General features: G+C 41.5%; 2 protein-coding genes across 5 annotated transcripts in view; one reads left to right on the plus strand and one right to left on the minus strand.

Moving 5' to 3' along the window:
* Positions 1-22944, minus strand: part of lace (serine palmitoyltransferase long chain base subunit) — a 71357-nt gene extending 48413 nt beyond the window's left edge. The window contains exon 1 of one of the 2 annotated variants that reach the window (XM_083124870.1): positions 22832-22944. The gene's annotated coding sequence lies outside the window, so the exon portion shown is untranslated. Of the gene's footprint in view, positions 1-3043; positions 3134-22831 lie in introns of those variants that run through there. The other variant, XM_083124871.1, reaches the window with a different exon arrangement.
* Positions 1-27873, plus strand: part of LOC145989671 (uncharacterized) — a 158381-nt gene that overhangs the window by 17337 nt on the left and 113171 nt on the right. The window lies entirely within an intron of this gene.

A 27873-nucleotide genomic window follows, 5' to 3' on the forward strand; every position in this document is an offset into this window, starting at 1 on the left:
TGTGTGGACTGGGGCCGAATAGGAAATGAAGAATGATTAGCTGAAATCGATGAAGGAACACTTGGTGGAACCCCATGTCGGGATTCGAATCTGGAGCTTCAGTGTCAAGGTCGTGAGTCAACCATTCAAAGCGCTGGACCACCGAGCTCCGTAGTTGTATCACGTGGTGTTTCTTCATTCAGTCGTCTGCGTGCATCTATCATCTTAATATTTTTTTTATCTTTAGTCTTGCAACTTGCGCCATTCTTATGCAAGGTTGTTAAAGGTCCAGGAACCCATACATTCTAGTGGGTTCCGGAATAGGACCGGGACTTGACCGTATTTAAATTGATCCGGAAAGAGGTTCCAGGACCTTATTCTATTTGATCTGAAAAGAAAAGGGGGCTTCCAGGAACTTATTCAAATTGTAACACCATTAAGCCTTGTTTCCATGATTATGAAAAACTAAATATGCTGACCAAGGCAGTAATTTATTTTATTAAAAACATAAACTATACGTAACGTTTCAACCTTCTAGCAAGGTCTTCTTCAGTCTGGAGGGAGTAATGTTTGTGTGTATATATAATGCCCTGTTTTTGTATCTTGTTACTTTTGTACTTGATACAGAGTCTGAAGAAGACCTTGCTAGAAGGTTGAAACGTTACGTTTAGTTTATGTTTTTAATAAAATAAATTACTGCCTTGGTCAGCATATTTAGTTTTTCTTATTCAAATTGATAAAAATGGTTTCTGGACCGTATTTAAATTGGTACGGAAAAAAGGTTTCTGGACCGTATTTAAATTGACCCGGAAAAAAGGTTCTTTGCGGTCCAGAACCCATTTACGCTTGCTGAGTTTCTATCCTGGACCGGAATTGAATTTATTTAAAATTCCTGAACCTTTAACAACCCTGTTCTTTGGTTTTAATTTCTGAGTGACTGGCGAATCAAACTTCTTCTCGGCAGCTTTTATCCTACTTTCGAATTTTTTCTGTTGGGTTCAGTGTTTCTGCTCCAATCCCGGCTTATGTTTATCCAAAGCGAGAATTCTAATCTTTCGGACCAGGATTTCCTTCCAGCCAGCGATAACCGGTGGGAAAGACCTCTGCTCGCTCACTTTCTCCGCGGGTGGCATTGACTGCGAAGGTTCCAAAACATCACACGCCAGTCAAGTCGTCGGCTTCTGACCTTCAATATCAGCAAAACACTTCATTCACTAAAAAAAAAAAAAAAAAAGTTGCTTTCTTCAAGGCACCATTCAGAAACACTGAAGGAAAAAGTGGAGGCTGTTTTTGCTGTGCCATCAAACTTTATAAATTCCAAAAGTTCACGAGATACTGTAGGTCACTTGCGAAACGATCTTCACGCACATTTGCTTTAGTTACTTCTAAGAAAAATCGTTAAAAATGAAAAAAATAAAAGGTGTGAAGTTTCCATTTTTCGCTCACAACTTTTCTAGTCGCCACCTCGATGGCAGAAGTTGACTTACGATCTTGCCCTTTGCGAGTGCTTCGTGATCAGTTCATCTGAGCATCGTTCAACCTCTTTTTCACGATTAGCTCAAATAGAAAGTGAGCGACGCAAAAGAAAGAATAATACAAATACTTTTTCACTGTTTTTCTTTCTTCTGATTATGATGCAAGTACTGTGCAGTGGTTAAATAAGAAAGTAATCTTCACCGACAACCGTTGCTCCAGGAAGTATAACCCATGGAGAAATGGAAATACTGGGCATGAAATGTTTGTAAAGAGTAGACTAGAGAGCGATACAATGTTCAAGAGTTGAGCGTCTGTAAAAAAGATGTGATGAAACAACAGATACTCGTGTTTTGTCTTAAACCAGTCCTTGTAAAAACAAATTGCACAATTTTTTTGCCGCAGATTATTGTTTGTATGTATAGAACGGGATATATATTTACGAAATCTTTCCAAGTAACACTATGACAGTAGTCGAAACCGTAACGTCATACCTCGTACCTTGTAAACCCATTGCCCCCCCGTAAAGTAGCTTGCATAATGAAAATTAATCCCTTTCGAAAACGAAAGCTGCTCTGAAGCAGCACTTGTATATATCGCATTTACAATACAGATGCATTTTAGCACTCTATTTTGGGTGTAATCTATATCTTTCGTACTCACCTAGGTTGTAGTACCATCACAATATCGTAATTTTCATAGCCTTGTAATTAAGAGATCCCGCATTCGATTCCAGTAAGGGCTTTTCCCAGTGATTCACAAATCTCGCGCTAAATTTTAGATTGTCTCAATTAGCCTAATTTCACACGAACAGATACAGAAATAAGATTTAATTTGTCCGGGTTCTGATTCAGCAACATACAGATGGAGATGGTGTTTATTGCAGAAAGCAGCCAGATACCAATCAGCGTTCATCGTCCTACCTCTCGTGCCCGAGATGGCTGTCGACTGCTTTATACAACTTTTTAAATAGCGCGAGTAATCAAAGATTATTAGAGATTATAAGTTTCAATTCCGCCTATCCATTTTTTTACTTCCAATAGTTCAACGATTTCTGAGATATTGGTAACATCGGCGTATTATTTTTAGTACACTTTTCAGCCTGATCACCTACCTGCATTAAAACAAGTATTTTAATTAACGCCCTTCCCCATTTGACGCAAGTTCTGCGTGAGGTCCTCGAAGTTACAAACGAGTTGGTTGCAATAGTTCTTATATTTGGTGCCTTGCAGGAGTAATGCGAAAGAGAATTAGAAGTTCCACGGGATCCTGTTGAATTGTGCTAATTAATAATGGGGTTCCGTGCGGTGGAGTGACGTGGGTAGTGGTTGCAATGCATGCACCTTTACCCATAAATGGTGTTATTCGTAATTAACATTAAGCATTACGCAGCATAAAACTTTTTACTGGCATGCGTACACACGAATAGTCATCATCCCCAGGGAAACAATTGAATTCGCACACCTTAAAACCCACGCAGTAAACGTACCGCTGATTCCACGCACCATTCGCGGCCGTTTTACGATCCATCAAAGCGTGCGTGTCGGTTCGTTCGGATGCACTCTGCAGATTCCCCGTCGTGTTGACTTACCTTTCTCGAGATGCTCGTTCGTTCCAGTGTCCCACTTTGCAGACCCTGGCCTACTCCGACCGCGGCTGGAGGATGTCGGCGGCGAACTGGCTCTCGATGGCTGTTGCGTAATGCGTTGACCGTCAGCGTATATAGCCGCCAGGAAGAAGCAAAAGGGAGGGAATCCAGGATTCAGGAAACGGCCGCTTCCGACTGAGTAATTAATAACGCAAATCAACGCGCCGTGTTTTTCCACTTCGGAGGAACCCGAAGCGAATTCACGGCCAGGCGCTTGGGAAATCCCTTCGCTTTGTCCCTTCTTCGCTTATTTTAGGGTTACTTAGGGCCTCTGGGTCGGGTATTAAAGGTCGTCCCATTGTTCTTACTTCACGTCGCTGTGCATCATCCCGTACGTAAGAGTGTCGACTGCATGGGAGTACAAGCTTTGTGCAAATTCACTTTAGGCCTCCCCGATGGCACGGTGGTAACTTCGCCGCCTTGTAATGAAGGGGTTCCGAGGCACAAAGTGGTTCGGATCCCACTTTAAACTGTAGGTCTATTCCCGATAAACTCAAAAGTCCACTTGAAATACATGTCCACGTTACCGTTGTGACCATCGGGGATAGATTTTCAGTTATATAATAATGTTTACTACTTAAATACTATAAAATTGTAATAAATTCCATATATTCGTTTGGATATTGTCCATTGTAGTAAATTTTAGGATAAGATAGAAAAATTGTCTCCGATGGTTACAAAAGTAGGTAACGTGAACACGCTCATAAGCCAATGGAATTGTAGCCTGCGGTTTAATCTAGAACCTTTCTTTCTGTCCTTGTACGTCGCTCTTCTAGCTCGTGGGGTTAATCGCGAGGATTAGTATTTCTGATCTAATGAAGTGGATGATGGGACAAACAGTCAATGCCTTAACCAGAGTTCGAACGTGGGACCTTTTGTTTGTAGCCCGTTTCCTTGACCACTCCACAGAAGCCAGCGGATGAAGGACCAGGAATCGAGGTCAGGATCTTCGGGCTGGACTGACAACGTTAACCAGTACGCTGGTATTAGTTTTACAGTGTACACACAATGTACCAAAAATACAATATTAGTGGCTTGTACGTACATGCATGTGTGGCACCAATTGTGATGTGACATTTTAATTAGGAAATATAATTTAGTTACGGCAAATATATTTACTTTGTCTCTTGATTCTTTACATTTTTCTTACTTCGGTTTATTTGTGAGCTGCGTTGTCACGTTGTAATCCAGGGGTCCCGAGTTCGATACCCGGTTGAGGCACATAGTGGTTCGGATCCCACTTTAAACTGTAGGTCCAGTCCCGATTAGCCTTGCTGTGCATAAAGTGGACTTAAAACACCAACTCAATCAAACAATCAATTTGTAAGCTGATAAATACAACATTCCTTTCATATTATCGTAAGGAATCAAAATTTATTTTCCATATAAGGTAAGTAAAATCATCAAACAGTTGCTTAGAAAGAATTATGCATATAAGTGTGTAAATTGAAAGATATGCAATTAGATGCATAAAATTCTATCGGACGGGTAATTGACACACTAAGATGCATCAAAAGACACACTCCACAGTCGAAATTCCATTTGATGCAGTGGAAGTGCATCAAACCCCGAGACAATTTCCAATAATCCAAGATTACACGTTTAGGTGTGTCATTTGATGCACTAAAAATGCATCAAATTCGATTTGATGGATTTCGAGTTCTCTTGTGTGGGAGAACCGACAGACGCGGGGAAGGTGAAAGTAGTGTGAACAGCACCATGCTTAAACGTTCTTTACGATGATAGCATTGATGACGTGCTGAATAATCCCAAGAGCTTCTATGTGGATATATTAACTGTATTGCACAATCCCTGCTTGAAATCACCCTCCCTCACCCACGTGGCGGTCAGACGCGAACGGACTGAGGCATCAAGGAAAACTGATTTGTCAATTTAAAGAACAGTTTGGAAAAGTCGTTTTATTCAAAAGGACGTTAAAGCTCTCAGTCAATTTTATGTCATAGCAAGGTAACATCAGATAGTTTCCAGTTGGCTTAATTTTAAGAGATGAATAGAGTCTACGCGTACGGACGTTGTCGTTCATAAAGGAACTTTTTCTTTATTAGTAACTGAAAACAATTTCTTCATCCACTTAGTATTAAAAACTCTTAATACGTATTGCAGTTACATCATTGTCTAAGTTGCTACATTCGCGTGATCTTCCGGACCTGACGTCGTATTCCGGCAGCGTTATTTGCAGCGTTGCGGTTAGGATCGGGAGATACAATGAAAATGTAGCCGTGGCCTTCGTTGAACCTACCCGTCAGAGAAACCAGGAAGTATCAAGGGGAGGGTAATTTGCAAGACTATTTCGTGTGACGTCACACTTGATTTTCTTACCTTGTTAAAGTAGCATGACGAATGTTTACCCTGTATTAATTCCCTTTTCCTTTTTGTTCAGCTGCAGCGAATGAGTCGTCCACGGTGTGTCACGCGAAATACGTGAGCTAGATTCTGGGGATGCATTATCCCTGTTACAATTTTTTCCGTTAATCCCTGGGAAAGCGGCTCAAGGATTACTCAGCCCTTCCACTAGCGTCGAGATGGAAAATATTTGTGGAGTCCCACCTCCATGTCGCTATGTGCATTCGTGGCACATGGCACCTTCCAATCGCGAGATTCCCTGTTTGATGACAATATTGTAATCTCTATTTGATTACAATTTTTTATCACCGGGAAATGGCACGTAATGCATCGTTGTCAGATTATATTGCTACGGCTTAAGATGAATCCATAGGTAATCGCCTACATTTTATGATAATAGTGCTATGCAATATTTCCGGCTCGAAGTGCGTGTGTGGTGGAGGGAAGGACTTCATTTGTTCCAAACGTTAGCACAACAACACTAAAGGAAAAATAGAGGAAAAAGACCAATATTTTTTGTGTTGTATGAAAGCTGTAACATTCCAATGAGAAAAGCACATGCCTTTGATGGCAATGGTTCCGACAGTCGAATTTCAGTCTCCACACATGCTCAAGCACACAGAACCCAAAATGCGCCAATTGACACACATGTTGACTCCAATAACACATAATGTGCATTAACTGCAAATGATACACTTTTGGGTGTCGAAATACACAGAACTGCATAAAAGGGCACTTTAATCAGAATCTGTTCCGTGTGATTCGCTAAAAATGCATCGATTGGGAAGACCAGAGAAGATCATTTCAATGATAACAAGATTACACATTTAACTCTGTCAATTGATGCATTAAAAGTGGAATTTTGTTATTTTTGAAATGATCTTCCCAACGATGAGCCTAAGCTGATTTTTTGATTTGGCCGTCGGAAGTTCCGACAAGCTCTCTTGTTCGTAACATATCAAAGTACTGCGTTGACGCGGTTTTGAAGCGAGGATATCCTGAATGTTCGGCAACCAGATCAGCTCTTCTGTGCTGCTGCATTGCGAACACAAGGGGCGCAAGGTTCATATTTGCAAATTATTCTTTCGTACAATGTTTGTGAGGATCTGTTGGTGAACCCCCGGCCACCAATGTCCTTGTCCGTTCAAAAGGAATTTCGTGTTAATTGTTGTCGCTTCCTCAAATCTGAGAATTGATTTTACAATGTGACCGGAGCGCTTTGTGTTGCCCGGATGTTCGTGACCCGCGGGACGGAGATCGGACGCCCAGACGCCTACTTGCTGCGAAATAATGACATATATGTACATATATTGTACACTTACGTCGCAACATGAGATTGGATAAGCCTCGTCCATATTTTGCATTTCCGTGCTTCGAATTACCTTTGTGTAATTCTTCGTTTACTGTCAGTTCTACGCAGCTACTTCATTCTATGGTTGCTGATCTGGAGGGGAGCACAAAGTCTATATAATTGCATGTCAGCAAAACAAGAGAAATTTCCGTTAAGCAGATTTTATTATGTTTTCTGAGTGATGCAAAATTATTCCGCAAAATACAAGAAACTTAAAATGAAGAAGGTTTTAGGAGGGACAGTGCAATTCGAAATTAACAGACCTCCCTGAAAGATTTTTAGAAATAATTAATTTGTCGAGAACCCCTGTCTGAACCTACGAAACTCTTCTAGTACTTCATAAATGTATCCCGCGCCCTATCTCTCTCTCTCTCTCTCTCTCTCTCTCTCTCTCTCTCTCTCTCTCTCTCTCTCTCTCTCTCTCTCTCTCTCTCTCTCTCTCTCCCCCTCCCCCCCTCTCTCTCTCTCTCTCTCTCTCATAAATAGTAGAAAAGGAGCAGACTTCCTTTTGTCCATAGATAGAAATACAAACTACACATGTATATGTAAAAAGTATATAAATATTGCTCCTTCTCTCTCTCTCATAATCGGTCACAGTAACTTACAACAATGAGAGGGGATGGGACCTTGCAATCGCGAGATTCCCTATTTGATGACAGTATTGGAAATATAGATTACACATTTTTTTAACAGGAAATGACGCGCAATGCATCGTTGTCAGATCATATCTCAAACAGTGCGATTTGCTTACGGCTTAAGATGAATCCATACAAATGCTGACCACGTTACCTAGTAACTGGTTGAATGATCTCCACCTCTGCTGATGCATGTGGGTAGGTAGGCCCTGGCCCTCACGGGCTGTTGCGCCACGGGTTATTATTTATGTATAATTAATTAATTATTGTGGTTTTATAAATTAATGGAATAAATATGAGTTTTGAGCCAAGATAGTTGCTGTTGCTGACCGAGGAAGATTTTGTAAGATACACAGGGGTTATACTTTGTGGAGGCTCGGCCTGTGCAGCTCCCCCCGTTCAGCCAGGAGGCTCTTCCCCGCTCCCCTTCTGGCGGTGACCGTCACGCTCCGAAGTGTCGGGTCAACTGGATTCGCTTCACCTTGAAAGCCGTTGAGGGAGCGTCAAGATAAGGCGGCGTTTCCTCCTTTCGGCGGTTTCGTTTCGCAATGGCCATGTGTTCCTCTTTAACTTCCGACCCATTTACGCATCTCTCTGGTTTGGAATGTATTTTCCAAGTCGAACAGTGGCGACGCGAGACAAAATGCACAAAAATCATCATATCCTAAAGTATATTGAGTTAATCGGCCCATAGTAATCTGAGTAATTCGACAAAATTATCACGAAAGTACCTGTATAGGAAATAGGCTTCTGCAACTTCTATACATTTGTGTTTGCAGGCTCGGCGGTGGTCGAGCGCGGCAAATTGTCAACTTTCGCTGTCACCACCGAAATTCCCAGGTTTGAGTCCCGGTCTGGGTATGGTTGTTCTTTGTGCGAGTGTCCCTTCAACAATTTCATCCAATCATCACTCACCATCGTCGTCGCAATTAACCAAAAACTGCGATAAATAACAAAAAAAATATATATATGAAATTTATTTGTGAACGTGCGCAGAGGAATGCAAAGGTGAATACGTGGAGACTCGAGAAACGTGTCTGGAAGGTATCACAGAAGATCTGAAGGAGAGTGACAGAATGAATGTGAAAATTCCAAAAGTCGTTGGTTAATTAGTGAAAAAAATATTTCCTGGTCCCGTTTCGTTGCTCTGGTTGTCAAGCTAATCTTAGACAAATAAGGTTTCACCTTTCAGACTCTGAGAAGAGCTTAGGTGCTTGTGAGAATCCCTCCTGTCAATTAACCAGGAGGACCTCAGCAAAAGATGGCAGGTGTTAATGGCACAAGCCTGTTTGTTGATTCTCCTTTTCTAATGCAGTTTCAGAAAAAAACAAGATAGCATGTAAATTCGCGACTCTCCTTGTGTTCCAGCACCTCCCCGATAACGTAGTGGTAACGTCGTCGCCTTGTAACCAAGGTTTGATACCCGGTGGAGGCACTTTAAACTAGGTCCGGTCCCTGTTAGCCTTCTGTGCATAAAGTGGACTTAAAACTCAAACCAAACCAAACTCCTTTTGTTTGAGAAAAGGGAATTCTACATTTTCACCGACACACACTTCCTCAGATACCTCGCTGGCAACAACCAGTGTGTGTGTGTGTGTGTACAATGACACCACACTTGGCTGAATGAATTAGCATCCACGTGATGATCCCGAGCATCTGTGGAATGTTTGAGCGAAGTGCAATCCAGTGGACCCATTTATCATTGACATAGGTCAGAAGGTAGGAGGTTATCATTCGACTGGGTAACATGATGTCCGGGGGAAATTGCTAACAATGCCTGGAAGTTTTTGAAAATGATGCAGTATAAGCGAGTGTATTTGTTCATGACTGTTGTGTATTTTGCGAAGCATTTTATGAAGCTTAGCGAAGCGTCCAGTCTGTTGGTAGGTCTGCGTGTTGTTTTCTTGCAAGAGTCGTGAGCGAAGAACATTCGGGTGTGTAGTTCACGATGCAAATGACTTTGTCGCAGCCAGGCTGGAACAAAATAAAAATAAAAACATTTTGAGGAGAGTGATTCAGAAGAAAAGACGCCATTTGTTTAATTCCCGGCACGACACCACCCCATCCCATACTGTAGTGACCCGGAATCCCCTTGGATTGATGTCCGTCCACCTGCCGTGTTGCCTGGATTTTTTCACCGGAAGGTACCATCCACCATGCCATAGAAGAAATTCCTTCCAATTTAGTACCACATCTCACTGATTGCCTGATTTTTGGTTCACTTTAGAATTATACTTAACGTAAGTCAAAAAATAACCGTGCGATGTTCTTGGCTATCGAAATCACGTAAACCATTCGATCTAGTATCCTTAAACAGATCGAATAGTCCACAAAAGTCAATACTTGTGAAACACTGGATTTGTCCACGTTCTCATTTGTACCCGTGGGGCGTATTGCAATCAAGCAGTACCTTGTCTTTCGATGAGGAATGCAAGCAAATGCTACAACCATGCAACTACATAATTTCAACGAGGGTTTAACCAGGAATTTGAAGCTCATCGCTGTAAGGCCGTTTTATTTAGTGTAATTTTAGGGCGAAAGTTACCACCGTGTAGACATTTGGGAGCTAAACGTAGAACTAGCTATGCTGTGCAACATTTGATGATGTGTTCAAAGATTAGGCTGCTTGGTGATCAGCTCGAGTGGCCTTGTTGGGATGAAGCCTGTTTCTCACAATCTTTGCCATCACACAGTAAGGTGTTGTGTAGCAACACCTAGCTTACATGATACGGATGTGGAGAGTTCGCAAACGTGACTTTCCACGTTATCTGCGAGTTTTCGGTTGTGTAACAGTGATGATAAGTCATCACGTTGTGTGTACATGAAGGCGAATCCAAATATTATTCCACTTGCAAACGACACTAGAACGCATGACAAGGAACGCTGCAGCGGAGCCGTGACTGCCATTTTATGTATATATGTATGTGTATATAGTGAGATTTTTACCGTTCTGTATGTTCCACTTGAGTTTGCCAAAGTCAGTTGCCGACGGGGATAATCGAACGTGCTGTAACCAGCGATGTTGTGGATTGTATGTCTGCGTGTAAACAAGCCGTACACACACCCGTTGTTTACATGGAGAAATACGGTAGTTTACTCAGTCCACCCATATCATGTATCCCAGTGATCATAACCGCTGACACGTGCGTTAAAGTGGAACCAATGATACATGGTGTCTGGAATGGTTAGTTATTACTTGTAGTTACTTTAATCATGAAGTAGAAGTTGTGCCTACTGCCTATGATGTCTGAAGACCGTAATCTGAGGGTTATTTGTCATTGCAATTTAAGGACGCTGAAGTTGTATTATACATTCACGGACACTTCTGGGTTGTAGCAATCCCATTAACTTTCAATGTGATCGTTACAACCCAGAATTGTCCATGACAGTACATAAACTAAACTGCATGGCGCAAGATACACTCAGGGCTAAGCAAATTTTTCATTGGATCAGAGGTGCCCATCCCCCCCCCCCCAAGGGCCATGACGCACTCCCCCCCAAAAAGACAGAACAACCCCCCCCCCCCCCCGTTTATGCCGAATTAATGACTCAAATAATTTTTGTCAGACAAAATTTCCGGAAGAATATAATACCAGAGGTGCAACCACGAATTTTTGTCTAGGGGGGGGGGGGACAAGTACCCGGATAAACGTACCAATAATGATAACAATAACACTAATAATGGCTTTATTAGTATTATTATTATTACTACTACTACTACCAGTAGTAATAGTAGTAGTATCAAAGACGTTATTATCCTCATAAATTACGCAAAAGGGGGTAGATGCGCTAAAGCATTTGTTAGGAACAAACTATTTGAAATATTTTTTCAACACCGTCAATTTCACATTAGCTAATAATGGAAATCAAGCACATAAACTGTATTTTTGAATGGCAGAAAATGAATGATAAATGCATTCCGAAGATACATGTGTAACTTTCATGTACAACATATGTTGTACACATATGCAACATGGATCGACATAAAATAGAAAATACATATGCAACAAGTCAACACTAAATTGTGTACGTATTCAAAGCTTATTGAATACAAATATACAACACATATTATGTAAATACATTAAATTACAGAGCAAGAAAATTTTTAGATAAAATTTTTGCAATTGAAAACAATATTCATTTAATAGGGCGCAAATAATTTCATTGGACGCCATGGCATTCTCTCTTTTACAACTTTTTTTTAGATCATTCGGCACCCATGGCCGACTCCCGCCGCCCCTAGCTACAGCTCTGAACTTGACGAAAACGAGAAAAGCAGATAATGCGAGCGAAGCAAGCAAAAACATTGTACAAAATGAATTTTTATTTGCATAAAATTTGAAATCGAAGAGGTAATTGCCCCCCCCCCCTTTGCTACCCTAGAATTGGCTTCTGTTGAAGGTTGTGGGAGCAATGACCCCCCTGCCCCCTGTAGTTGCGTCACTGTATATTACAGACATATTTAAGCAATATATGTTTACTTTAGATACTTTAGGCTCACTGCCATTGTTCGTCAACCTTATTCTGCACAGTTTGTCTGCTCGACTAATCTTGTATTAATGCGAACAGCACGTCCCTCCCCCCCCCCACCCCATGCAAACCGATTCTAAAGGCATAAGAGGTGGTGTTTCATTTCAACCCTATCGCCACAATCACCCACAGGTAGGTAGAAAAACTAAACATAATAACCAAAACTAAAAATCAGTAACAAGTCAATCAAACCATGCGATCTCCCCATTTTTGTGTGAAGATATATAGAATTGGTATAAAATTTTGTCCCACCAAATAAATTCCCATGACGCAGGCGCGTCATGAAACCCCCCTTGTGGGCATCCCTGCATCTGATGTGTGCGTGGTCAGCGTATCGAATCCCATCGCCGCCATTTTGTGGCTTTAGAGGGAAGCCCATTCTTTCCAAGTTGCTCCCCAGTTGTCCTCAAAATACTGAGTCAGTACCGAAAGTACGAGTCATTGGGAATCGAACTCGAGACCGCTCGAACCGAAGACGAGAGTAATTGACCATTTGGCTACCCTATAGCCAGTTTAAATAGCCTTTTGACTTACACTAAAAGGCCTTCAACTGTCTGATCGCATTATCCGCATTATTTCCAATTCCTTCGTGGATAGCTTTCCACTAACGATGGCCGCATAAAAAAAATGTTCTCGTGCAAATGCATCTGTCACGCCGTTCGGAACGTGCTGGCAGAAAACAGGTGGAATGACTCTGAAGATGTGGTCGGTTGTAAAGTACTGGTTGGAAAGTAGGATACAACAATTAAACATTCAGAAGCACGTACATAAAACGAGTTTTGTGATGTGTTTGCCCTGATTGAAACAAGAATTGTTTTATGCGACACTTCATTTCAATTTGTGATGCGTTCAAAGAAAGTTTGCGAAATATATTTTTTTTACATTTTGTTAAACGCTTGAGCAAATTTACAAAAAAAAAACATGCTTCTGTTATTTTAGAAGTTATTTTGAAACTCTTGAAACCTATTTGCATTCTTGAGTCGATAATTAAGCTCCAACTCCAAGCTTGTAAGCTGTTTTACTTTTTCTTCGTTCGGGCACTTTAAAACATGTCAGAATTATTTAATGACCACGTCACCAAATTGCAATCTTAGCAAAAACCAATGGAAAGACAGCCGACTACAAATATTTTCGCACTTAAAATACTTCTGAGAGTGAGACAGGCTCGAAAAATTGTCGCCTATCCAAAGTGTGTTGTTATCTTCCGTGATGAAAATATTGTCCAACATCGTTGAGAACTGCATCGATGCAGTTCGTTCAAGGACAGATGAATGCCAACGTAACTCTTTCACGGCTTCAGGGTCATTAACATGTTAACTCTGCATGCTCTGGAAACGATTGCACAGAAATTCCTACACCGGTTAAATGGCTAGCAATGCGTAAATAAGCATTTCCAGATTGGTATCCAGCTAAGATCGCGTTTAAGTAGGAAATCAAGTTCAGTGATAAGTGTGTGTTTAGATTGATTGATTTAGTGTTTTAAGTCCACTTTATGCACAGTAAGGCTAATCGGGACTGGACCTACAGTTTAAAGTGGAATCCGAACCACTATGTGCCTCCACCGGGTATCGAACCCGGGACCCCTTGATTACAAGGCGACGACGCTACCACTGTGCCATGGGGAGGCCCCGTGTGTGTGTGTGTGTTTAGAGTAAGAAATATATAAGAGGGAAGATACGAAATGAAGCCAATCGTAAGAGGGTCGTTTTCTGAGGGTTTCGCACGGACTTGGCAATGTAAGTGTACGTACTAAGAACCTTTCAGAATAAGTAGGCACTAAAAGGTGAAGTTACACCAAGAGGATGGATGTTTGGAAATAAATTTTGACAAGAGGCAAAAATGGGGAGTGATGGCAATTAGAGGAAACTTTAATTGTTTGATGAGGAATTGCGAAATGCAAAGTATTGAATACCAGTCAGGTCTAGTACACTTTTAGCATTTCTATTTTTTTTCACCCCGAGTTCACAGCAAGAAGAAAGATCTGTGCTTCTGACCTTAAAAGGTTAACGACTGCCACTAACGAGCTAACGACGAAGGAGGTAACGTCCTTAGTCTCCGTCGAAAGAGCAACTCGGGATTCCACTGTGAATAGTGATGCAACTTTATGTACATCTCCAGACATTCATTCTTCGGCGGCTTGGCTTTCTTTTATGATAGCTATCTGGCATTTCTTTATTCGTATTGTTGGAGTTGGTTGTAAGTGAAAGGGTAGATTCATGTAGTAAACTCAACAGGTTTACGTCCATATACATAGCACGTATTGCATTTTATTGAGTATTGGACTCTGAGAGCAAACATGCACAACACTTGTGTACTAAACAGTGGCGTCGCATGCGGTTCGCATACGAGTGTTCACAATAATGTTTTTGTACTGAACGCAGATTTACTCATCTCCCTTGTTAACTTCATATTCAATTGAAAAAGTGAGACTTACAGTTCAATTTATTTTCAACAAGGACCTAGGGGAAATTGTCCCTCTCCCTCTTAAAATCCGCCAGGTTTAGCGAATTGTCGCTAAAGTTTGCAACTATGTAGCACAGACTTTTTCGAGTTCTCCTAGACATGCCTTGTAGCTATATGCTGCACTCTGGTGCCGAATGAAAGAAGTATTGTCGCTTGCATCAATGTTCGCACAGCGAAGTGAACATCTTCGGGGTATAGTGGCCAACAGCCCCGTAGCTGTCAGCTCTATGCAACACGCACAGCAATTGTGTTCAACGCCCTCCGTGGAACACTGTAGGAGTCAGTGTTACCAACTATCTAAAAAAGTTATCAGAAGTGAAATAAGTCGTGTCAGAGTAAATTGTGTGTATATACTCGCACATCAAACATAGTATTTTTCGAATAAATATACGTATGTGTGTGTGTGCATTTAATATGTACGTAATTTAAGACATATACATGAGTGTTCACGTGCTCATGTGAACATTATCAGGCGACGCGCCTGGTACTAAAGCATTTGAAACAAATCTGGTGTTTAAAATGCACAGGTGTGTGGAATACAATAAATATTTATAATTGCACAAAAAATTCCAAAAGTCAGTTATGTTGGTGAAAAACTAGGACAAAATACCTTCTTCCGTAAAGAATACAGGTAGAAGTGACGTTCCTGCTTGCTTATTCATTTTCAACGTTCAGCCCACGGAATGCCTCTTGGCAGGTCATGGCCCTTGAAGAGCCGTTGCGTCATAGAATTTAGTTTTATTAGAAATTACATAACTGTATACTTTAACTGACTCTCTAGCCTTCTTAAACCCGAAGGTTTCTAGGTGCAGGAACACAAGCTTTCCTTTTTCACAATGATATTTTTGTAACAAAGAACCGTCCTGTTATCTGAGCGACAAGCTGCAATGTTGTCATAGCTTCGTACTTTGGAATAGATAATCCTGCTGTTTTTAAGTTATAGTCAGTGTTCTCACGCCGATCATTCTCCAGATACGCGGTGTGTTTCTGATTTTAAATTGTAAATATGCAAAATATACCATCCGGCCAACCTCGGGGGCCATCTTGAGCGATGCTCGCTGATCAACATTTTCGCTCGTTAAGCAGACAGATCATTTACTTGACGCTTCGTGCTCACTGATCAAAGTATCATGTGATCAATGTGGCTGCGTCCAGTGGACAAGATTTCGGTGTTTGAAAAGCTCTTGATTATGGAAATAAAATAGTTGATGCGAACAAAACTGTCGAAATTTTATTTTCACACCCTTTCACAACTTTCCAAAACTACGTTGTATATTTAATTTAATATATATTATTTGGAATAAACAACACTTTTATTTTAATACAATTACAAAAACTGGAATATTACATTACCTTCTGTTACTTGAACTTCCTCTCTAATTACGCTATATCGCAAACCGTTAATCATAAATATTTCCTCATTGATCGCGAACCCGCCGTCCTCATACAGTTTTCTTCTTCTTCCCTTTGCCTAACGACATCGAAACACAGAAACGACATATTCTGTAGCTCAAACCTGTAGCGAGCTAGGTTCAAGTTCGCTCAGCGATCAAGTGAACAGCGCTCGCGGAGCAACGCCTATTTGGCCGTCAAGTAGCTGAGCGATCACGTTTCTCGCTGAGCGCTGAGATACTTGACGCGCTCCAGGTCGCAGAAATTATTGTAAATTAAAGAAATGGTAAATTTACAAATTAGAATCCCACCATCAAATTCCAAATAAAGCACAATGAAATGACCTCAATGCTGTATATGTAGAGAGAAAAAAGCCAACGAGTGTGCTGTTAAAAATTGTAAATAAACATCGTTTCCGCATAAGATGGAACGGATAGTTTGCAATCAGCACCTAGAACACCTGCACTCGTGCTGCTGAAAATTCTATTTACATAATCTTATCATCCAGTTAACTATTTCATAATGTCATGTGCGCGATGAGCAGAGGTAATACTGGTGCAGTGCTTTCCCAGAAATCACCCGTGTTATCTTGAAAGGCCTCGTGACCATCCACTTCCAGGAATGTAGCGATCGCTGTCCTAATTCTGTTACGTTTAGTGTGTTGGTGGAAACATTTCATCCTGCGTCCCGAAAACTGCTGTTCCAAGGCTTCGTCAAGGCACGGGTGCACATCTGTATTCATATAAAGTCTCCGTTGTCGACAAAACTGCCCCCGTGGCGCAGTGGTAGCGTTGTCGCCTCGTAATCAAGGGGTTCCGGGTTCGATACCCGGTGGAGGCACATAGTGGTTCGGATCCCACTTTATACTGTAGGTCCCGTCCCCATTAGCCTTACTGTGCAGAAAGTGGACTCAAAACACCAAATAAATTAAACGTCAAAAATGTCAGTGGCGGTCCTAAAGAGGGAGGCAGGGGCCCATGATCCTAAGAAAACTGTTGCCTCCTAGTGTTTTTCTTCTTTTTTTAAAAAGAAAAATAATGGCATCAATACCATGGGCAATAAAAATTGGACACGCATAACGTCAGAGAAGCGAGGGAAGTTTATTGGCCAGAGCGAAGCTGTACACCCTGCTTAAAGGCTGGTAACTGATGTCGTTTTCCGCAACTCCGTTCCTCTCCCGTGTTCATTGGTGGAGCCGTCTCGCGTCACTACTTGCGCAGAGACTTGCTTTCGTTTGACTGCTCCACAGTTAGCTGGGACGGAGTATAGATCGTGAACTATCCGCTTCCCTGCATGGCGTTGTGTGTTTTGCCTAACTGTACGGCGGGGGTAGAACTTGTCATTAAAAATTTGCTATAGAGCGACCACAAGAAAATGAACCTTCGCGCACCTTCCCCTCGATCCGTTCAACTCGGACCATAAGGAAGAGTGGAGACTCTGCCCCTCCCATCCACGCGGGAGTACGATGCACAGGAGTCGCGGGTCTGCGCATGCTCTTTTGCTGGCAGTTTCACTATACAGGGTGATTCTAAAGTCACTATACATTTCAGTGATATTGTGACAAAATACATTTCCTTTGCAGTAGAAGAAGAAACGGCCGTTTGTGCTCGTCTGCGTGGAATGACGTATGAACAAGTGCGGACGGACTTCGCTCGGAAATTAAGAAAACCAGGCTCCACCAGGTTCGCTATTAAGAACCTGGTCAACAAACTACAGCGAACAGGTAATATGGATGAAGAACGTCCTGGTAGGCCAGCCGAAACACCACAAATTGTAAAAATTGTACAGGACGCGATCACACGTAACCCCACCGCATCGACCATGCGACTCAGTATCCATAGCTCATAGCACGGTGGATTGGGGCACACCAAGCTTCTTACTATGCATGAAGAGAATGGGGCACCACCCCATTTTTCCATCATCGTTCGTATCATCTAAACGAAGTTTTCACCGGTAGATGGATTGGTCGTGTCTCGCAACGGGGAGTTGCCCCCCTCGATCTGATTTTTCATTTTAGGGTTTATCAAGCCTAAGGTGTACGAGGTGAAGATACACAGCATAGCCCAGTTGAAACAACGCATTACGGCCGCAGTTGCTGAGATTACACCAGCTATGTTGGAGAAGGTTAGGAAAATATTTGGACCTAAAAGGGATGAGGAGACTGCGATTGAAGAAGGTTACACAATTTAGAACTACATAATTTGTATTCATGTCCAGATATTATTAGAATGATTAAATCAAGAAGATAAGTCTTCTTGTGGTACAAATGGGAGAGGAAAGAAGAGTTTACAGGATTCTTGTTGGGAACCTGATGGTAAGAGACCTGTAGGAAGGCCAAGACGAAGATGGAGGGATAATGTTGAGATGGACCAATGAAATCGGTAGGGCTCGTATATCTTGCTCAGGATAGGGACAGATGGAAGGCCTGTGTTGCTACAGCCATGAAACTTCGGGTTTAAGAAGGCTAGAGAGTTAGTTATGTTGGAGAAGGTGTTTCGGACTGTGGTGGATTGTTGGCCTAGACTTGAAGGGTGTTTACCTTGAGTTACACTGATTTTGTCCTACTGTGATATATGTTTCAGTGTATTTTATACAATAAATCCTGTTTATGTAGAAATGTATAGTGACTTTAGAATCACCCTGTATTAGCCCCGTCTAGTTCGTTGCACCTTTTGACACTAGCTGTAGTGCAGGTGTATCCCGGTTTCTCAGGCTGGTGCAAGGAAATGAGGTTCAACCAAGTAGACCAAAAAGTACTACGTGACGATACACCGCTCCAGAACGTATTGCAAACGGTGCAGATACCAAATCGATGAAGTGGACGAGCCGGTGTTTAGTGCAGCGAACTAGATGGAGCTATTAAAATCTAGTCTCCCTTATCGCACAACACTAGAGCAACCTTCCGTTCTGACCTCAGACGAGGAATGTCTACGTTGTTAGGTTAGGTTTGGTTCTATTCTCGTAAATACACTGAATCTTTACTATTTATGCTAAGAGAACTAAACCTAGCTAGCGTATCAAGTTAGGTATTTAGCATAACAATAGAAGCATTTCCCGGTGACGTCAGAACGCAAGGTTGCTCTAGTGTTGTCCAAAAAGGGAGACCCATTAAAATCTACTCATCGCCGTATAGTTAGGCAACACACATAACACATGGCAGAGAACCGGGTATTTCATCATCTAGACACAGATAAACGTATTATGCGTCTAGGTGCCTGTGACTTTAACATTCTGCATGAAGTTTCTAACCTCCAAGAATTTGTGTGCGCCTTGTTAATTAATGCTTTGTCCGGCATCGTAATGGAGCAGCCTGGGACGGTCACCCGCCCGCACGATCCACCTGCAGAGGATTCTGAGGGAGAATCGACCGGGGCGATCGCCTCGTGGAAGCAGGGGAAGGGCAGCCACGTGCGCAGCGCTAACACTGCGGACTGCTCGGCGGCTGCAGCGTTGGAGTCTGATCTCGTTGAATTCCGATGAAGCCAGCTATGAAAAATAGGCAAAATGCATTGTGGTCCAAAGTCACAGGCAGGCGTGGTTATTTGGTTTTTATTCATATATATTAATATATCATGTATATTATAATTAATAAATGAACAAGAGATAAAAATTCAAAGGAACTTACTTCCTGGTTTATTTATAACGGTATCCCCTTAATGTCTATTGCATCCGTTCGCCATCGTTCCTATTAACGTGCGTCGGGACCTTTCTCCTGTTCTAGCAAACACTTACTCGATTTCAGAGCAACACGGTATCTACCAGTCAAGGAAGTCACGAAAGTCAAGAAAAAGTAAGAAGTCAATAAAAGTCAAGAAATTGTACTTGTGGTCAAGAATTTTCCCTATCACAATGATTGATTTAGTTTACTTCACTTTTTTGTCTCTTTTGGTTAATCGCGAAGATGAGGATGAATAGTGGTATGATAAGATGGATGAAGGGATAATCACAAATATATAGGGACAACAACATGAGCCCCACATAAGATTATTCTAGCTGTGAGTCGAGAATGCCACAACCTTGCTAGTCTGCCAAATGCAGTCCAGGATGCAATAATAGATGAAGCAAGTCTATTTCTCTTGTTAAATACAGCTTCAGGTTTCATCTTAACTGGCCCTTTGGTAGGGATTTTTAATTAAATAAATATGAATTTTCTTAATTCCTAATTTCCAACTTTACCTAAGTACGAGTATGTACATAAATAAAGGTTAAGAAAAACTGAAAAAGTAAAGAATTTTGAATTTGTTATTTTAGTAGATACCTTGTGCAAATTCTGAAAAATTCTTCAACTATTGTCTAGATATATCTAGAGGAAATTCTGAACAGGTCATTTTTTTAGAATTTGGAATACCTGAACGATTTTCGAAAGGAGAAATTGTCGGTAAAGTCTTTGCTGGCACAAGTCACAAACGAAAGATCCAGAAGCATGGACGTCCGCAGGATTTTTTTCCAGGGAGGGGCAAGGAAGGTATTTTTTCCAGAGGGGGAGCAAACAAGTCACATTTTCCCTCAAAAGAGTGTTGTTCCCTAAAAAAAATTGCTTAAAATTGAATTTATGGTGTTCATGCAATAATTAACCCATATTATTGTGGCTAAAATAAAATTATATGTGTGAAATACATAATTTTTGGTTGACTTTCATTTTCTATTGGAGACACGCCCCCCCCCCCTTGTCCCCCTTCCGGACGCCCATGTTCAGAAGGATGTTATCGAAACATCATCGAGCAAAAAGTCTCCTTCCGAAATTCTTCGCATTTCCGCCTTTTAGATTAATCGCGTCTCGAGCATGAATGGTTAGCAAGGTACGCTACCCATTTTGCAACGGAGGCTGGTTGCATCATTCCCAATCAGTTTTCACTACAAATATGAGTTAGCAGATTGTTGGTGACGTGATAGGCGCGGTATTTAATCAGTTGGGAAGATAATAATCTCACATTCATTTGACGGGTGTTTCATTCGACGTATTTCACGAAAGCCCTTAAGTCTTATCTGGAGTTCTTTCCCTATACGTTATCAAAACATTAGCCAGACATAAAGAGCGTATATTGAAGTGCAGATCATAAGAAAATTCCTTTATTTCGAAATCCATCAGCTGGTAATCTTCCAGGAAGGTAGCTTATTACTCAACGATCTTCGATACCACCGAAAGCTCAATGCAGAAACTAATACAAATAAAGATTGGTTTGTTTTAGGCGTTGAAGCAGCACCGTTATTTCCAGATAGGAGTTACGTGAAAATAAATAATAGGCTTGAGAGATACGAAAAGAGAAGAATTCCCGAGAATGAATTCTGACTTTCGTGTCTCAAGCAAAAATAGATTGGTTCTGACAGCAGTCTGGCATGCGATTTCTAAGGACCGAAAATTGAGATTTTTTCCTGGACATTGGAGCCGATAATTACTAAACGCGGTTTACCTTAGACAACATTGTTTTTAATTTGTTTCATGTTTAACTTTTTTTCTTTTGCTAATTGGTTTATTTTCAATATTTTTTTGCAATTTTGTATTCCATATTTTCTCTTTTTTTAAAAAATTTGTTGATTGTACTTTACTATGTCGTACATTTTATACGTATTTGCATCTTCCAAAACTCTAGAACGAAAAAATCGTCTTATAATTCGGTTCCAGTAAAGAAAGATAGAGAGATAGAGATAGGAAATACTTGAAGACTTGTAAACTTTGCAGGCAGGAGCAAATACAAAGTACAATAGGACTTACCCTTCCCCCTCTTCAGGTCATTAATCATCAAATATTCAGTTGACCAGTTATTGAAGGACCTTCACGAGTACCGCGACTCTCTTGTCGCTTATGAAAAAGTTCAAGCTTCATTTTAATACCCACAGCAATCTTAAAAATAATTTTCATTATTTTTTTTTTAAAATTTTTAGGTCATTGTTCTGAGCTATAGTTATGCCAAAGGACTGTAAACAACACTGAAACGGCTACTACCATTAAGAACGAACATCATTGTACTCGTAACTTTTAACAGCAGGTAAAGTGAATTGCATTAGAGTAGGTTTTGCAAGGAAGGATACCTAGTAACTAACCTATGCCTCTTTTGAACAGAGGCTTGCCAACCACATTCACCTGGCGACAGGGAAAGCGCTCGTGGTGTCATCCTCTCGTAAACTCGATCTTCCTTGTCCGAAGTTTTACATCTCGCGATAGACGAGCCCATGCGGGAAGTGCATACGCTACGCTTCCACGTACTAAGCTGCAACACTGTATGCACCGCAGATGTAGACATTTGTCGAGACGGTCATTTGTTTCCCAGAAGATTTACGACTTCCCGCAACCGTTTGCACAACCAGCGCATGATTATTTCTCCTCCTCCTCTCGTCAGTGTTCCACAATCGCATTCCTCGGCAAAGCTGCGTCACAATCGAAGGATGACGCACACAACGAGGTTTCCGTCCGGCCAAAACTCGGTGTGGTAAAATTAGCGGCTACTGTAAAGTGTTCGCTCCAACTTTTCTTTTAGGTCTCTTTTAGGGTGCCAACCTCTCTTCCTCCGGGTTCGATACCAGGTGGAGACACATAGTGGTTCGGATTCCACTTTAAACTGTAGGTCCAGTCCCGATCAGCCTTTATGTGCACAAAGTCAACCTCTCTTCCACGTGGGCTGCAGTTGACAGACTAGCGAGGCCACTGTTATCCTCTGTGGTGCTCGTGTGTCGTCTCTTCATCCATCATTCATCCTCATCTTCGGGGTTAGCCAAAAGTGGCAGAAAAGTAAAATGGAATAAATCACGTCAATAAACAATAAATCGTGGTTCGGTCCCGGAACCTCTACCTTCGTAACGCGTTACGCCCACGGAGCTCGTCCCTCCAGTGTGTGGTGAAAACTACGTCTGCGCATTTAAATATACCTTTCTCATAAACATGGGAGCTTTTGCAACTCTTTTAATGGCCCCTCTCGCTGCTTGGGGTGTCATGACGCAGACAAGCGACTTAAAGTAACACATACAAGTATGCATAAACGCAAATAGCAGATGCCTTACCTTTGTCGTGGACTGGTTGCAATTTAGGTTCCAGTTTTGCGTGTTGCTGCCAAAGTCACTCGTCACTCCGAATCGGAACATTCGCGTTTGAGCTTCCCGTCCGCAGGTGATAGCGGCAGAAGCGGCGTTATCGCGTTGCCATCGTAATCCTATTACGGTGACGTCACTTTGCATTGAATGGAACGTGATAAACGCAATCAGGCCACCAGTCAGAGGTTAATTCAATAACTGGAGATATCGCTTCGTTCCGAGTCATCCTTGGTGTTGCCTTGGCCGGGAAAAATTTCTTCGTCGTTGGATTCTGTATTAGGTTCGTCACGAATTATCACGTCGTTCTGCTTTTTGGTCGTTCTTATGCTAGGGATCGAGTGCCGGCCAGTGTTGTGTTGAGATTTGATTCCGATAAAATCACCCAGCAAAATTTCAGAATTACACCTACAGATTCAGATTTTAATGAAACTTTGTGTATTTGTTAATACTACAAAGCTATGGACACACAAATGTTTTCTTCTCTAGACTTCATAGTTACTGAGAAATTTTTCAATTTAAAGGAGAAACATTGGCATGATATCCGCAGTATCTTATAGTGATCATGCAAATTTAGTAACGTTAGACATTGACACCACAAATACATTACAAGGTTTTCTTCTGAGTCGCAGTGCAAAGTATCTTGGAGACAACTTTTTTTATGTAACATATATAGACCTGTACACTTAAACTTCAAAGCGATATGTCGATTTGACTCTTGAGATATAACTTTTTCTGTTAAGCATTGCTACCTCCATGGGCTTGGCAATGACCAATCGCGCAAAATTCTGAAACTTAAACCTCCTGTTTCTCGGTAACTATGAGGTCTACAGAAGAAAATTTTTGTATGCGTTCATAGCTTTGTAGTATTAACAAATACACCAAGTTTCTTTAAAATCGGAATCGGTGGATGTCATGGCCTGGGTGATTTAACATTGAATCAGTTATTAACAATAAAATGCTGAAAATCTGCAGTGCGGAAGGCATCAGGAGGCAATGGGATTTTTCTTCTCATCTCGAATCTAGATTGTTTGTTTTTTGCATCCCGGAAACAATCCCGGCGATTTGTTTTCTGCAGTTCTCCGGTAACTGTTGTAGAGCGTCTGAAGGGTGAGTGGTGGGTGGCCATGGATGTGGGGCAGAGGCGTGCGACCAGGAGATCAATAACTCCGTCTGCGTCGAGTCTGCCGGTGTGGCCGTGCAGCTGCTACCCCTGCGGAAGCGTCGTTCTGCGACATTTTGTTCGCCCTGTCAGATTTCTTACGTCCGTTTTCTCTGATAAACTTTCAAGTTAATAAATAACATATCAACTTATATTTTGGAACGTTGTTTACTATGTGGGCATTCAGATGTCTGAATGGCTCTACTCTCGTGTTCTTCCTTTAACATGACTTGTTGTCTGTGTAATATTACCTGAAAGTAAGTAACCGTGAAGTATAACTATTTAGCCAAATATATCAACATGAATCTTTAGGATTATATATTTTAAGATATCACGTGGAATGAAGTAGTTAGGAACGTTTTTATACCGAGTACTCTAAGCTGACATAAAATTGTTTTGTTGCAGAAGCTCCCACTAACGACCTCGTTCCTCCTCACCTTGCGCAGAAAATGTCAAGTTAATTAGCGTCTGTCAACAGTAGTATATCAAATTTTCTCTCCACCTCAATCCAGGAAGTATGATTACCTTATAATTCCACACATTCGGCCAATTTTTTTTAAAAAAAAATTGATGCCATGTTCAAGGTCTTTGAAAGATTTCGCGTGTTACCCAATCTCTCTCTCGCTCACACACAAAATTTTTGTGTGTGGTGTGGAACAAGTATTCCTTTTAGAATGTTGTAGGTTATTTTCTTTCCCTTACATGTGTGTGTTTACATGCAAATGGCAAGGGTGTAAATTAATTTTAAGCTTACACATGTGTGGAGGAACGGACTGAAACCAAGGGTTCGGAAACTCTTCTTGGTTGAACTGGCATCGGTCAACTATATTTTATAAGCGCCTGTTTGCTCATTGGTCAGTGCCTCTTCTCCTTTGCGAATCGACACCATCTGTACGGAAAGCAACAATTCAAAATACCGGATATAGTGATGTAGCAATGTCCTACGTGAGGATTCACCTGGAGCTACGACAACGAGAACCGCCCATGGAGACCAATTATTCCTGAGCAAACTAGAGTCTGGTGGTAACTTCGCAATCTGCGAGTTGAGGTAAATTGCCGAAAGCCCCTTCGCTGTCGCAAGAAGCTCTTTTGAGCAAAGGACATGCGCAGAAGCCACGGTGCGGCGGTTCGGTTCTCGGTGGTTGTAAACTTCCTTCTGTTCCTCTGCATTAAGAGTGAACAGGATTAACATAATTGATTTCTCGTCCTTTGTCTTGAGGAGGTGAAAGTAGTTTAAAACCAAGCTTGAATGAGGGAAGTGAATATGGGATTGAATTTCGCTCTCATATTCAGTGTAGCAATAATAACTTCGGAAGACCTTCCACCCCTGCGATTTTTGTTATTTTACGTCGCTTTTCAGCCACTTGTGGCTAATCTCTGCGATGAGGGTGAGTGCTGACCACCCCACCACGAAGATGGGTTTTCACCCCAAAGAGGGGCATCATTGTTGAATACACTTCACGGTAATAAATGCAAGGAACGCGCGCGCACAATCGAAATCTGAAACTGGAAAGGAGTTACCAAAGGAGAGGTGTTGGAGGACGGCGAATTAGCTCTGCAAAGTTGGCGGACGATGAAGGAGAAGAATCTTAAAGAAGATGTTGCACTGAAGGTAGTGAAAATAAACCAGCTAGATAAGAACACAAGATAGGGAGGATTGGTGTCGTAAAGTGAAGCTGGCGATTAGGCGCGTGTTATTATTTGAGAAGGCCAAAATAGGAATGGCAAGAAACCTTCAAGAGAATGATGTCCTTCGCAAGCGGTTGCTGGCGGGGAGGTTGTGTGTAGAGCGCCATAGAGGAAGTGGGCAATGGAAGGCTTTGCAGATCTGGACGTAGGTAACTCATTTAAAATTAAAGTTTAGAATGTATGTCTTAAGTTTAAAACGTGGCTTGTGAGCAAAGCCGCAGGAGGAGTAGTTACTCTGATTTGAGAACGCTCTTCCATCACACCACTTTGTCACGGGTATTTGAAAAGTCTCTGCTCGTAGTGGAAACTACTGCTATGTTAGAATAACGAAGCTCGGGTAAATGGAAGCATTTTGAGTAGCGATGTGTACAGGCTTGCTGTGAATGCCTGTGCACCTTCAGTTCGTTTGGTAGAAACGGTAAAAGGATTCGGTTATGGCGATGTGGATGTTTCATGTTAAAAGAGAGAGGTTTTCGTAGCCCGATTGATTGAGATGGGATTTCCCCATTCTATTTTGGTGTCCTCGATTTCTTCTGGTGAGTACCTACCCCCCCCCTCTCTCTCTCTCTCTCTCTCGTTTGGTCCAAACGGATGGTAGCTGCAGCCGTATTTTCCCCTCCATGCCCTCGCTTCCACTCTCATGCGTTAATTGGTCGAGTCAGTACTTGTCCAGATGCATGTACACATGCAAGAAAATTACTCTGGGGTGTTGAAATAAAATTGTTTAGCAGAAATAAAAAGATGCATAACAATCTACAACATTGCCATGAAACATATACGTTATAACATACGTACAATTCAATTCTTGTGTATGTATGATTTAACTCACGTCGATTATCTGTTTGAAAGGATGTCAATAATATGCATTCTTATCTACAGTCACCAGTTAATTGATACTTGTTTCTAAAATAAATAATATTGGCGTTCCTATGACATTGAAACAGATTTAAGTTGAAATATATGAAGAAATAAACAAATATTGCAAGTGAGGATATTTTTTTGGACAAACTGTACTATATATCCAAAAGTCACCGGACACTCAAGTGAAGGTGGCGGTATTGTCATGGTCTGGGGCTGTTTTTCTTGGTTTGGGCTCGGGTCATTAGTTTTGGTGAAGGGCAACATAAACAGTGATGTTTATGAGGACATTTTAGACAATATAGGTAGCATGCTGCCCACACTGTGGCAACGGTTTGGAATGATCCCTTTTCTCTATCAGCACGATAATGCCCCTGCCCAAAAAGCAGGTTCCATTGCATCGTGGTTTGAGGATGTGATTAGCTGGCCCACTCAAAGCCCCGATTTGTACCTCACGGAACATATTGGGATGAACTGGAGCGTCGGTTGCGTGGCAGACCCACTTGACCGAAAACCACTCGTGAACTATTCAATGGGAAAAAAATCCACCAACAATATACGAGAACTTAGTGGAAAGTCTGCCCCGAATGGTAAATGCTGTAAGCGAAGGGTGGTACGACATCTTATTAGTTACCTGGTTGGTGTCTTTGAAATGAACAGCACTGGATGTCCGGTGACTTTTGACTATATAGTGTGTGTCGACAGGCTTGAGTTAATTGATATTACTTTTTGAATGAGGAGGCCTATCGCCCGTTTTTGCACAGAGAATTCTTTTCAGTGAATAGGGAGAACGTGCACGTACGTCGATTGTCGTTCTTTTTTTTATGGATTCCAGATCGTTTTCTCTTTAACTGCTTACAAGTCAACTTAACACATGAGCAGATTATATTAAACGAACTAACAAAAATACACCGCAGAGGCATTGACGTCATCCGCCTTGAACAAATGGCAACACCATGCTCGCTTTTTTCCCATAATTTCATGCTGACAGGCAAATAAACTCGCATCGCTTAAAATATGCAAGTAGGAAAGCGGGAGGAATGGAGGGAACCGAGACTGCTACCAAGATTCCAAGTAGCTTAGCCCCCCCTTTTTTTTTTAAAAAAAAAAAAACATGCTTCTAGAAAATTCACCAAAAAACAATTTGGGGGAGCGGATTTTTCCACAATATTAAGCTAACAATTTTAAGACAACAAATAATAGACTCCTCACAAAAATTTGGAATATTGTTATATTAGGCACAACAAGTTTGGAATATTATTATATTTGGCAATAGGTGGTAGGCACGGTGGCAGAACGTACAGCA

The sequence above is a fragment of the Lepisma saccharinum genome, chromosome 7 (assembly GCF_977018435.1).
Source record: "Lepisma saccharinum chromosome 7, izLepSacc3.1, whole genome shotgun sequence".
In the NCBI taxonomy this organism is placed as follows: Eukaryota; Metazoa; Arthropoda; class Insecta; order Zygentoma; family Lepismatidae; genus Lepisma; species Lepisma saccharinum.